Source organism: Dromaius novaehollandiae, chromosome 1 (assembly GCF_036370855.1).
Source record: "Dromaius novaehollandiae isolate bDroNov1 chromosome 1, bDroNov1.hap1, whole genome shotgun sequence".
Lineage (NCBI taxonomy): Eukaryota > Metazoa > Chordata > Aves > Casuariiformes > Dromaiidae > Dromaius > Dromaius novaehollandiae.
In genome coordinates this window covers 184,330,602-184,343,903 of record NC_088098.1, presented here as the reverse complement: position 1 = coordinate 184,343,903, position 13,302 = coordinate 184,330,602, and the positions used below count along the sequence as shown (strand labels likewise).

The 13,302-nt window shown below is 37.7% G+C and overlaps 1 long non-coding RNA gene across 1 annotated transcript; it reads right to left on the bottom strand.

Moving 5' to 3' along the window:
- Window positions 1–1,706: 1,706 nt before the first annotated feature.
- LOC112982650 (uncharacterized) lies at window positions 1,707–5,409 on the bottom strand. The gene is made up of 2 exons (XR_003259025.2): window positions 5,212–5,409; window positions 1,707–3,920 (listed from the first exon to the last, which is right to left on the bottom strand). It is a non-coding gene; the product is annotated as an uncharacterized LOC112982650 (long non-coding RNA).
- Window positions 5,410–13,302: the final 7,893 nt, after the last annotated feature.

Sequence of the window (13,302 nt, the reverse complement as noted above, 5' to 3'; positions counted from 1 at the left end):
TTCAAATTAAGGTAGATGTTTTGAAATGATAACTCTTTTCTTGTTTGTCCACTACTTAGGCACCTGGAATTTAATTTCCAAATACTGAATTTTCTCTCAAAGTGCCAAATCTTTCCTTTCCTCCCCATCCTAATCTCTCTAGAAAAAGTTTATTACACTCACAAAGCCTTCTCTCTCCCATCAAACAGAAAAGCATCAAGCATTTTTGAACAATGTACATTGGAAACTAATTCTCACCCTTTCCAGTGCTGTAACAGTGTTTTCAGTTCTGGCTACTTTAATGTCCACTTATACTAATTGACTATCACGAACTTCAGACTTAACATAAATGTGTATTTTTTCTCCTCCATGAAGTAGATTATTTTTCCAGATATGTAAAAATCATATGTACTATCCACACATTTTCCAGAGTTCTACCTAAATCTAATTGGAAGCAGAAAGACATAGTCTACTAACTTTTTAAGATGGCAAACTAAAATTTGTAAGCCCTTTGCAGCAGGAAGCACATCTTTGCATTTGTAATGCCTTCTTTATTAGGGCCTTTGGGTGCTATAGCAAGAAAAATATGAAAAGATAATGTAAAAGATGACAGCATTTTGCTGGAGGCAACTACATATTATTGCTGTGGAAGGAGGGTTTTTCAGAAATGTGAAAGCATGTATGCATTCTGTATTTTAAAATAAAGTTTTTGTAGTGAATTTTCAAGTACATGTTCACTAAAACCTAGCGAGTGCTGCAGATAAGCACAGATTTTGCAAAGAGCAGAAATTAAGCTTTTTCCCTTTTTTATTTCCCCCCTTTCTTCTCGTCTGTTGTCTGTTTGAAAAAATAAGAGTCACAAGTTTATAAGTACAAAGGAAAAAACAAAATGTTGCCTCAAGAGCCCTCAAAGACCAGCTTACACCAAATATTCTAATGAGAGGTAAATGAACAATGAATTAAAACATGAAAACAAATATATGATGAACTAAGGACAGCATAAATCAATAATTGCACTCGAGCTCTGTAGAAATTATACTGTCCTAGATTCTACCAGGAGACAATTTGCTGCAGTATTTTGTGAACAGAGCTATCCTGTGGGATCAGGCTGCAGAGGACATTTCAGTGGGAGGAAGAGAGCAGTAGGAAGAGCAGTATGATTCATGTTCAGCATCTCAAGTGGAGGATAGAGCACAAGGATTGAATAATGAAACAAAGACGAGATATTCAGCATGCCAGGAAGGTTTCTGTTAGAGAGCTGTTAGAATTATTTAAAAAGGTTAGTCTATGAATAAACATGCTTCATCAAGGTCTCTTACACATGCAAAGGGAGATGCTAATGAATAATAAAAGAGTAATGGGGACTGGCGAAGAAATTAATGTTAATCTTATCCAAAGCAGATACAAATTAATATTGGAGAAACATTTTTGTAATCACTTCTCAAGGCAAAAATTCAATTAATGTGACTGAATCAATATTTCAAATCTCAGTCCCTTGAAAGTATACTTGTCTCTCTTCATATCAGCATGCTCTCCTGTGTGATCAGCCTGTGCTATTCAAGTCAGTACTCAGGGAGACTTCTTAATGGTCTGTTTTTGTGAAATTTGGTGCAGTTCTATAAACTACAATGCTATATTTCAAGCTTGTCTCAGGCTATGTTTCTGTTAGGAAAGCTCAGTTTACATAGCGTAATTACTGTATAGAAAACAGATATTTGAGTCAAGCATAGTTTTGCATTGAGCTTCATTTATTTAATTTTATTTATTTGTTTGTTTGTTTGTTTGTTTGTGTTCCCTGAAAGATTAGCTAGCATCCTCTCTTTGCACAGGATGCTATGTCAGTATATATGACATTACACCTCAGACCATATACTGAAAACAACATCTTATATAACAGCAAAAAATACCCAGGAAAGAAAAAGAAAGAAAACAAAACTCAGAACAAAAGAAAACAAAACTCCTCACTTTACCAAAAATAAAAAATGACTGTTCAGAACAAACAACTGTATTTGCCTCAACTTTACTGCACTATGGGTCACTTTATACATTTCCGATAGGCAACCTCCTTCCTTGAGTATAACTGAACTTACACAGCAAAGATATCTTTGCAAAGATCACAGGAATTATGACCTTACTGGTGCACTTCAAAAAATAATACAAAGTATCACAAAGTGGTTCCTGCTTTCCATCATTTTGTCTTTTCTCTCCTTATTGGTAAAGCCACTAGATAAGTTTTTCATGCAGTAAGTGATCTTTCTTGTATACTATACAATATAAATGCCTGTCATATTTTGTTTAAAATGTCAGGGAATTGGGAAAAGTTTATGAAACTAAATGGACTCCTCGAATAATAGTTTTGCAGCTCTGGTAGATTGTGTTGTTTATGTTGTAATGCCTTAACAGGTTTATACAGTAAGAGGTTCTAAAGCCACCATCCTACAATAGATTGGAATTGTTTGAAGCCTGGTGCAGTTGACAAATAGGCTTGTGTGCTCTTGTTTTCAAAACCAAATGGTGACCCACTCAGAATCATCCTATTAAAATAACTGCATGGACAATCTCACTTCTGTACTTTTAATAGATAGAATATCATTCCCATAATGAAAGAAACATGAAATGGTTCCATGCTGAATGAGCTCCCTAGAGACTCTGGGATTTGTCTCGTTATATAAAGCTTTTCCATCACCATTGCGAAACCACTTCTCATCTTTGCTTCTCATCTGAGTGGAGAAATTTCTGTCAACAGCTTTAGCCTGACTAAAGCGGCATAACACTGAAAGGGGGATATGCAGTAGATAAGATTACTTTTTTTCCCATTTATGTAGAAAATTATAGACAGTGTCCCTGCTTTAAAAAGGATTACTATATGATGCGGACAGCATTCTGCTCTCTCATTAGAAGAGACAGTCTAAAATTTTATTTCTCTAAATAAGTCTGGGTTAGGCAAGGAGATCAGTAATTTCAATGCTGCTACATACACAACAGGAAAAAAAGCGCATCACTTGTGTATTCTTATCAGAAGCCTTAGGTAACTTAACCATTCAGTACTGATCGGAATAACTCCTCACATCCTGCAATGTACTACATGCCTCAATAATTTTATATGGAAGAAGAATTAGGAAAATAATGAAGGAAAACATTATTAAAAATACTACTGAGAGGAAAACTAACAAAAACTAGGAAATTCAGGGACAAAGCTTTACAAATATGTCCTTAATTTCCCTCTTTCTTCCTCCCTTTCTACAATAGTTTTCATGCAGCCTACAGGCTAGGTGCAATAAAGATTTTATTCCAGCATATGCCAGAAATGAGGGCCTGACAGTAGAAACAGCTCCTGGAGATATGTGGCCAATTGCAGCTGAGCCAAGGGGGATCATCAAGCACATAAACAAGCCATAAAGAACAAGATTCCTTGGCAAATGTCAGAAAAAGGAAAATAGCAAAATTCCCACATATATCTCCTGTCCTTTCTACATTTCTATACTAGTGTGAAACTGAATTAAAGCAAATACGAGACTGTGTTTTTACGTCTATGGCAGTCTGTAGCAGCAGTGTTTTGTTGGAAGAATCCCAAAGATATGTTGGGAGCATCACTTTCTACAGTCCACAATGTAAATTAGGGGTCAGGCAACTAAAATTAGATACTGAACCACGTAACCCAGAGAAGCTTAAGACCTCTGCTGGATCAAGCCTTCAGAGGTTCTGCTTTGTACATTCAAGCTTAAACCTTGAGTAACCCTCCTTGCCCTCTACAGTGAATTGAATGGAATGGAGTGTGGTTGCTTCCTATCCTCTGTTACTGGCAACAGGATGAGCTGGTGGAATTTTCCTGGCATCAAAGATCCTTCAAAGCAAAGCAGCCACCTTTCCGATGACACTTTCCACTCAGAGCGAATGCCATGTTCTGTCAGTGCAGAGGAATGACAAAGGCCTTGCATAGGCTAAAGTGGATTGGGAAGAGAAAGGAAAAAAATATATAATTCAAATATTTTTTTAAACTGAAATACAGATGCAATCATTGGCCTTTAACAATTGGTGTTAAATTTAAAGGGAGTTCAGACTTTAACACGTCAGAATCCAATACAGGCAAAATTTACTGTGCTATTAAGGTATGCTGCTCAAAACCCATTCTGAATTTTAACATGTCTTCTTCTTTTCCTTTGCTAAGAATACTGCCCTGTCTTTCACACCACAATGTTATTCTTCAGCCATTGCTATATATTATGCCACTGCATACTAAATCCCCATTTGGATACTAAGGACAGTTTGCCCTAAGACATTTCTACAGCAATTATTATCAAATCACAGCAACCAAGAGAAGCAGCATGGTTTTCATAGAAACATTGCAATTAATTCCATTTGGAGCAATGACAAATCATTTGGAAGTGTCTGAAAGAGAATAATATAGAAATAGCTTATTTGCAATAGTGTCACATTTTAGAGTCCGCTCTGCTACACTGTTTAACCAGTTTGCTCTGGTAATTTCACAGAAACAAGACTACTGACTGTTACTCAGTGGGTCTAGGCCCTGACTACAGTTAATCAGATTAAGGGATACGATGCCCTGGAGATGTGAGCTTCTGCCCAGTACTGAAGTATCTGCTAGTTTGGTACTAAAAACAAAACAAAATAAAAAAAAAAGAGGCTTTTCATGGAAAGTACATCATTTAAATATGAGTTTATATTTATATAATATCATTTAAAATATGAGTTGGGGTTATGTCAAGCCTATTTCTATGACTAACAAAAGCAATTTGACTGGCTCACTTACCTGTGTTAAATGTGAAGAGGTACCTGCCCAGAAGAAGGAAATAAGGACTAATCTAAAGCAGCATATTTCCAGTTCTTTGAGATTTTATCTTGGTTTACCTGTGCCCATCTGACCTACTGGGCTGGCTGCACAACATTGATAAACCTGGAGAGTGAGAGATGACTTGGCTTTGTGTGTTGTGCTCTTTCCGTCTCACAGAAGGATCTAAAGTGCTGCTATCAATTATAAACATCTAGCACTATTTTGGCTAATGTAAACACCTGCAAACAACAATTACAACCAATTCTCATCCTTCTCTCCTGGATAAACTGGACTGTGGCAGACTATGTCTAATACTTCTTAGACCCTCTTACAATTCCCCTAGAGGCTGCAATTCATAGACTGAAAAGCATTTAACTTAACACACTTTACTTGCATAGTCAATGGAATGATACATTTATTTACACAGTCAATGAAAGTACCTCTAAGAGCTTGCAAAGAGTGATATAATCCACTTGGAGTGGGCTGCTGGAGCCTCATTTCATCAGTTTTGGAGCCAGTCGTGCCGAATCCCTTCACCATCACTACACAAACAGTCATTTCCAACAGGTGATCCTGCAGGTTCTGCATGTCTAAACTAGAAGAATGTAATTACACTCCTAAGTATAAATTTCTCCTAATAACTGTAGAGGGAATTTAGGCAGCTAGCTCAGTTGACATTTTTTGTAAGCATTTGAAGTTAGACTAGAGACTGCCAACATGCAATAGGTTTTCCTGCAAATCATGAGCAATGGGGCTTACTTAACACCTTTAAATTCTGTGTTCTTTAAATGCAGGCATTCAGAAGCAACTTCTTTTTATTAACTATTTAGGTAACTTAAGCATCCCCATCAGACTGGTATAACCTTGCACATCTCTACCTAAATTGTGGATAGGTTTGTCCTCTAAATTAGATGTTTAGCTTAATCCCCTTGTTTGTATTAAAGTAGGATTTCACAAAACAACAACAGACAACATTTTTAATGTTATTTGTACAAGTTACAGAAAGATACCAATCAGGGTTTTCAGAGAAGCAAATTAGATGGCTAACTCCAATAGACTCGGTGGGAATTAGATGTGCAGGGACTTTGGAGAAATCACATTTGGCACATTGCACTGATAAATTCATAATTGCCATCCTAGGAAATTCAGAATAGAAATGTATAGCCAAAGAGAGGATTCAAAAGAAAGCAAAATAAATGGTTAAGAACAGAACACACGTACAGCTGTACTTTGGTTCAGACCAAAGGCCCTTCTCAGTCCATCATCCTGTCTCCTACCTTGGCAATAGTAGAGATAAGAGACATACTTCTTAAATATACATCCACAGCTCCCGTCAATTATTAGTGAAAGATTTTATAAGCCAAAGAAAATATCTTAATATTTGGTAGCACTTGATTCCCCCCCCACTCCTGCATTTGTCTGCTCTTGCTGAAGCCCTGTGAACACGCAGCACCTGGTGGAACACACCCACACCCCCTCCCATCTGGTAGGCAGCCGGCTGGAACCGGCCGTGACCGGTACAGGGTGGCTGGGGGCTTCCTCCCATACAGGGCACCCTGCAGCCCGCTGCAGCCAAAACTCCACCCTTTCTGCCCAATACAACTCTGGAGAAGCATCTCCTTTGCTCTAAGCTGCAGTGTTAGTCTCATTTAAAATCCTTCAGATCGTGCATTGGAGGAGAGACAATGAAAAATCATTCCGAGTTTAACTTTTTCCTGCTGCCCATGATTTTATAGACCTTTATGTCTCCTTCAGTCACCTGTTTTTCCAGGTGTAGGAATCCCACATTTTGATCATCCTTAGTCCCTTTCTCCATGCATTTTGTAATTCTGTTGTATTTTTTTTGAGATGGGGAACTAATACAGCATACAACATTCAAGGTAAAAGCCTTGATTTATGCAGTGACGTAACCATGTTCTCTGTTTTGTTCTGTATTTCTTTCCTAGTAATTCCTAACATTTGATTTGCTTTTTTGTCTACTACTAAGCATTAAGCTGATGTTTTCATTGAACCATCTATTACAACTCAAGATCTATTTCCTGAGGGGTAATAGTTAGCTCAGAGCCCATCATTGTGTATGTAAGATGAGGATTGTTTTCTCCCATGTGCATCACTTTACATTCATCTACATAGATTTTATTAGATTAGATTACATTGATTAGAAATGTGAAGAGAATGCTCAATGAGAGATGAAAAAAAGGGAAAACACAGCTTAGCCAAAAGATGGTGGGGTGTATGGATATTGAAAATTGTAGGTAAGTGCCAGATGAGGACTTAGGCAATAGGACATGAGATTTCCACCAGGATGTTTCTGTGCTTAAAAATATGCTCATGAAAGTGTTTTCTGGAATGGTCTATAATTAGAAGCAATTACAAATTGAGATAGAAAAATACCCTAAGTATTAGTGGAGGGATGTGTGTGTGTGTTTACGTATGTTTATGTATGTAAAACTCCCATGAGTTTTAGAGCATTAAGCTATTGATTAGCTTCTTAAATGAACTCTGCCACTCCTTAAACATGATCAAAAGTGATTTTGATAGGCTTACTCTAAGTGAAAGGCACAAGTTGATATGTCAGGAAAGAACAACTGAGTCTCAAGGACATTTCAGAATCACCTCTCTCTGGGCCAGGTTATAATGAATCATTTTTACTGGCTCTGGGACAAATGAGGTTTCCATGTCTAATTTATGCCTTTCTGGGAATCCTCAGGTGGTGATATCCAAGATGGCAGATCCTTCGCATATTTCTGAGACAAGTTGCATTTATTAAGATTCTATACAAAGACTGGCAGAAAAGATGTCATAGTAGCAGATCGAGCAAAATCTTCATTTTGGCTTTAGAAGAGATGGAGTTCTCCCCCCCCCCCCCCCCCCCGAGCTTTGCTGACTTGACAGTTCTGATGTCTGATGAAAATGAATCCAACAATCAAGAAGTATAAAAAGCAAAAGACAAAACCAGCACTGAAAGGATTTAGGCTAAACTAAGGGTCAGAAATGTCAGTATAATGTAGAGGAGAATACAGATTCATATAACTGAAAATGAACAAAAAAACAAGGCTGTGAATTGCCTTAAAAAAGTAATAGGGTAGTCTGATGAAGTGGAGAGGGCAAAAGGAAGATGGGAAGGGATCAAGGAAAAAGTTAGCAAGAATGAAGTCAGGCCAGGAGAAGTCAACAGCACACTTAAGGAGTTTTTAGCCTGAAGGGAACAGAATAGGAAAGTGGTTTTTTGTTTGTTTTTTTGTTTGTTTTTTTTTTTATCTTCAGGATGGGGTAGTTTAGAGTAAAGGAATATGCTTTTTTTTTCCTAATGCAGCCTCCAGCTGGAACCACAAACATGCAAATGTTTCCTAGCTAGGTAGGTGATATCAAAGTGTGAGCATTAGCTAATAAAAAAGGGGACTAAAAAGTTAAAAAAAAGAGATTGGGTTGGAGGAGATAGATACTGACACAACAGATAGGCTGGAAATATTAAGAATAGCTTCAATTTGGACCAGTAAAATAATTTAGCTACTACAGCTATAACCTCTTTCAAAATTACTACAGTACTCTCCTCCAGCAGTTAATTCTGGCAAGGCAGCATCATCCATGAAGCTGACATATGGACTATGTAGGCCACTGTAATGATCTATTATGAAAGTAGTGCAGAGCAGAGTACATGCATGTTCATCTGTTCTGTATTTTCATGTCCTGTCTAAAGCTTGTGAGCAAATTGATGTGATAGTGAGTTTAGAAAAAACTGTTATTTTTCATAACTTAGCTTGAGCCAGGTGGTTTATTGTTAAGTCGAGTATTGACTTTGTGTCAACAGACATCTAGATTTATGTTCTGAATCTGACTTTTTCAGGATGTGGGTTTCCACCACACTCTGTGTTCAGTTTGCTGTGAACCTGAAAGAAACTTGCAAGAGCATTTCTGAATGGAGGAACATGAGGAGCATAAACTAGGAGCAATAATCTGAGAGCTCCCGCTTGTGGACAGGGTTTGAAGTTAAGGGAATCAGACAGATGGAGAGACAGATAATTGTAAAGCCAAGTGTTTCAAAAGTTCTGAAGGTGTCTGCAAAATCCTGTCAAGCTGTTGATGCTTAGCATCACTGAAAATCAGCCTAAATATGGATCATCTAAATATGGATTTAGCTAATGATTTTGGCTCTTTTAACTTTACACATTCCAGGTACACTGTGTGATTAAGCAGCTGAAGGCTTAGAAGTAATGTATAAACGTACAAATAGTTTTCTATGAGAAATCCATCTGGAGGACACTAAATGCCATAAATAATGGACAGAATGGGTAGGAGGTGTTCAGTTTAGCCCACGTCTGCAAACTGTAGTGGGTTGACCATGTTAATTATCAGTCTGCTTCCCTACACTGTCATAGAAGAATTATGGAGGCAGATGTACTTCAGTGACAGGCCAGTTTTTTTCTTCTATTCTTTATTTATGACCCTCTCTTTAACTTCCGTCATTTGTACATTTGCCCCTCTGAAAATGGCATCCACATTTCTATTTCTTTTACAACTTTCTTCTGTAGGGAAGATAAAAATACAACATTTTGCCAGATAAAGCATAAAAGAAATATTAATTCTATAATAAACGGAGTGAAGGTTTGAATCTTTCTAGCTAAGGAAAGAATGAGGACCAAATACCAGCTGGGTCGCAAACGAGACATAAAACTAGATCCTTACCTCACTTCTAGACATATACTGTAGGGGAATTTTAGGCAGCTAAGTATGTGTTTTGGAAAAAAAGCTTAATTCTCAGGATCTTTCTAACAACACATGGTAGCTATCGCTGACTCGTCTCTGGAAGTGGAAGCAAAATATCTTCATCGGCATAGTAGTTCTGCACACTTCTGCACTGTGTTGTGTGTTCACCCTAGTATCCCTAGCTCGGATATCTACCACAGCTTTGAGAGCAAATTGCACATCAAACTTTTTTTCATTTAACTATAATCTTTTTTCCTTCAAACAGAGTGGCCTCATCTGCTCTACATATGGGGAACATTCCCTGCATCATGCTATACCTTCAAAGGTGCACAGGCATTTTCTGGAAGACTGCATATACCAAAACATTGCTGGGCAGTAGGATTGCAGTTAAACAGTACGGATAATCATATCCCACGTTCAACCTTGAACTCATGAACTGCCCAAGTTGGATTTATTGCAGGAGACACAGTGACAGTATGCACATGCCTGCAGGCACAGAAGCAGTTTGAATGCTGTCCTTGATTGGGCCAGTTCTGTGCCATCAGTATAGCACGCTAAGCACCCACAGGATGGATATTATCATGGTGTATTCTGGCTTCCCACATGCTATAACATATAATGTTTTTAAAGACTTGAGAGAAACTGGAAGGAAACTGGAGATGGGCTGGATAGTGTTTGAGGTCATGTATAACATTAAGATGCCCTGCAAGCTGATAACTGTCTCCTGTACTAATGTATGGAAGCACACGTATGTTCGTATACAGCTACTACACACTTTAGAAGAGCAGATTAAGTGTTCTGTGCTATCACATAGTTGTGAAATGGGAGCTGAGAGGTAGGAGGTGGCCAGTGTTTGTCTGGTTAGATAAGATACACCATATTGGAGCCCTGCAGAATTAGAAGATATTGATTGATTATTCATCCACACAATATACATTCAGACATAATTTCTTTAAGTTCCAGTTGTACCATCAGCTTACCACTATGAGTATATACCAGTCCTTTTTGTTGTAGTTTTCTGGATAATTTAGAAATCCCATCATATATTCTTTAAATGGGGCTTTGTTTCATAGGATTTCACAATATTGCTCAGGGAAAAAAGTACATTAAACATTCAAACTAACTAACTAGATTTCCTCCATCTATCAGTTCAGATATACTAAGCTTATCTAAGATTGAAAACTATATGCATCAAAGAATCTAAAAATATTTTGAAGTCACATTTAGTAACACACAATTAAAAGGAAAACAATGGGAACTGTGGCATACAAAATAAGCAATATTGTAGTGTGCTTTAAAATACCATAAAATAGAAGCTTTTCTTCAGCCAGAAAATGGGGAAAAAAGTGTTTTGTATTAAATAAAAGAATGCAAGCTAGCAGCTTTTATTGAAATTGTACCTTGGTGTGTAAATAAAGAATATACTACTGATAACAGCCACAGCCTATTACAGTATGCTCTGAAACAGGTAAAGTGTTCAATCATAAGGTCAATATGAAGAAAAGGAAGGTTGAAAAGATAAAATTTTTTGCTGAGACTGGTAATTGGCTTGATGCTGAGGTTTGGGGAAGCTGCTTAGTTTCTGTAAATAGGAAAAGTAAATTCAAGTTCAATGATTTACTCTCTTAGATGCAGACCAGCTCTGGTAACTTTGTAGTCATTAAGTCTTGAGGAAGAAGAGCTGCTCAGGTCTCATTGCCACTATTGCCTGGCATGGTGCACATGTTTTTTGACTGTATCCCCTTTTCCTGTTGGCCAAAAATGCAGCTGGTGGTACAAGTGAAGCACACTCTAACTTCTCCACTAGAGACTACCTTCAGTCAACCTATCCTCAAGCATAACATGCCTGGGTTATTTCCAACAATGTACCTCAAAGGGGTTTCATACCTGTAGGGGAAGACCATATAAGAAGATGAAACCTCAAGGGAAGGTTAGCAAATCTGCAGTTAGGGAACTAATGTTTCTCTTACTATAAAGGATTGTCCCACAGAGTTTTTGAAAAAATACCATTCTGGAACAACAAAAGAACTCCCGAAAGATGCTGCCTAGCCAATGCAGTGTACTTCAAATAGCTCCAGAATGACAGAATGTGTGAGTGATGAGCTGAATGTCTCAGGTAGTGAATAATGGAAATTTTTGTGAGAGTGTGTCAAACATGCAACAAGGCATGCTGAAACAATTTTTTTATCAAGTTTTAATATTAAAGACTCTCACACTCCAGCTTTGTATATTTCTTTAAGAACAGTGCTTACTTTGGACTTCCTTCTCTGTTCTCAGATTGTGGGTACAAATTAGCACATCCAGAAAACAGGGGTGGATCTACTCCCCTCTCCTCCAGAGATGTATAAATGCAGAGGGAATGCACCAGCACCAATGTTCTGGTAAGGGAAATTCCAAAGTTTTGCTGACAACACGGAAGGGGCTGAGCAGGGAGAGGACAAAGTTTGCTGATAATATGAAGTTGTGCAGGCTATTGACAATGTGCGAAAACTGTGAAGAACTGAAGGACTTGTGAAACTGGAAGACTGGTCAATAAAGTGGTAGCTAAAATTTGACACAGTGAAATGTAAAGTAGTGCACATTGGGGAAAAAATTCTGGCTTAACCACCTTGGGGTTTTCATGAATGATTCTGTGAAAACATCAGTTCTGTTCATTCTGTCAGTCAGTATAGGAATTATCAGGAAAGGAGTAAAGAATAAAAGAGAATTCACTGTATAAACATATGCTTCACCCACACCTTGCATAATGTGTGTGGTACTAGTCTGCTTAACTCAGAAAGGATATATTAGAGCTGGAGAAGGTGCAGAGAAGGAGAAAAGGGTATGGAATGCTTTTGTAGGCTGGGATGCTTCAGCATGGAAAAGAGATGACTTAGGGACATTAGGGGCATGGAAAGTACATGTTGACATTACCTGCTCTCTGTCTCTTCTCATACAAAAAGCAGATGTCATCAAACGCAGCTGGGAAGATTGAGTTTCGAAACAAAAATCATAAGAAGAACTATAACAAAGAAACCCAAAGAAACTCAGTAAAAAAAATAGATCCGTGGAACCTTTTGCAAAAGGATATTGTGGATGCAAGAAATTTACCCAGGTTCAAAGCAAATCTGAACAAGTACATGGCAGAAAGATCCATCAGGGGTTATTAAAGACAGAAATCTCAACAAGCTTAGGCTAAAGCTGAACATAGTTGGAGGCTAGAAGAATACATACACTTGGTCTTACTAATGCCCTTGTGATCACTGCTGGAGACAGGGCTAGATAAACCCTTGGTCTAAACCAGTAGAACTTATTCTTATGAATATCATTCAGCCAGTTCACTTCAGAACAATACTGTGAAATTTGTACCTATTCAGTCACATTCTACGCAAATCATTGCCATATCTTTTTTCTCCCTCCTGTTCTCCCAGATTCAGAGTGGCAGAACATACTGCATCAGAAGAGGATATGAAATTGAAATCCATCCACCTATGGCACTCACCTTTGGCCTTTTTTCTGACCTTTTCTATTTAATTGCCCTTGTGTGTTCATCTGGTTTCACAGAATGGTTCTTGCATTTGTTTATTTGTTTGTTTGTTTTTCTCTGAAGGTTTGATTTTGCTAGGGAATTCTCAAATAGTTCTAGTGCTCTTTCCCTAATATGTCCATTATTTTCATTGTTTTTTCTCTCTTTGTGTGTTACTAAATATTCTTATGACCAGAATTTTACCTAATTTATACTGCAGCATCCCAACCACATCTCAGGGTTAGTAAGAGGGAAATTTCTTGGATAATAAGTAGAAAGACTCCACAAAATATCACTGGAGCTATTTGGTGAATAATAC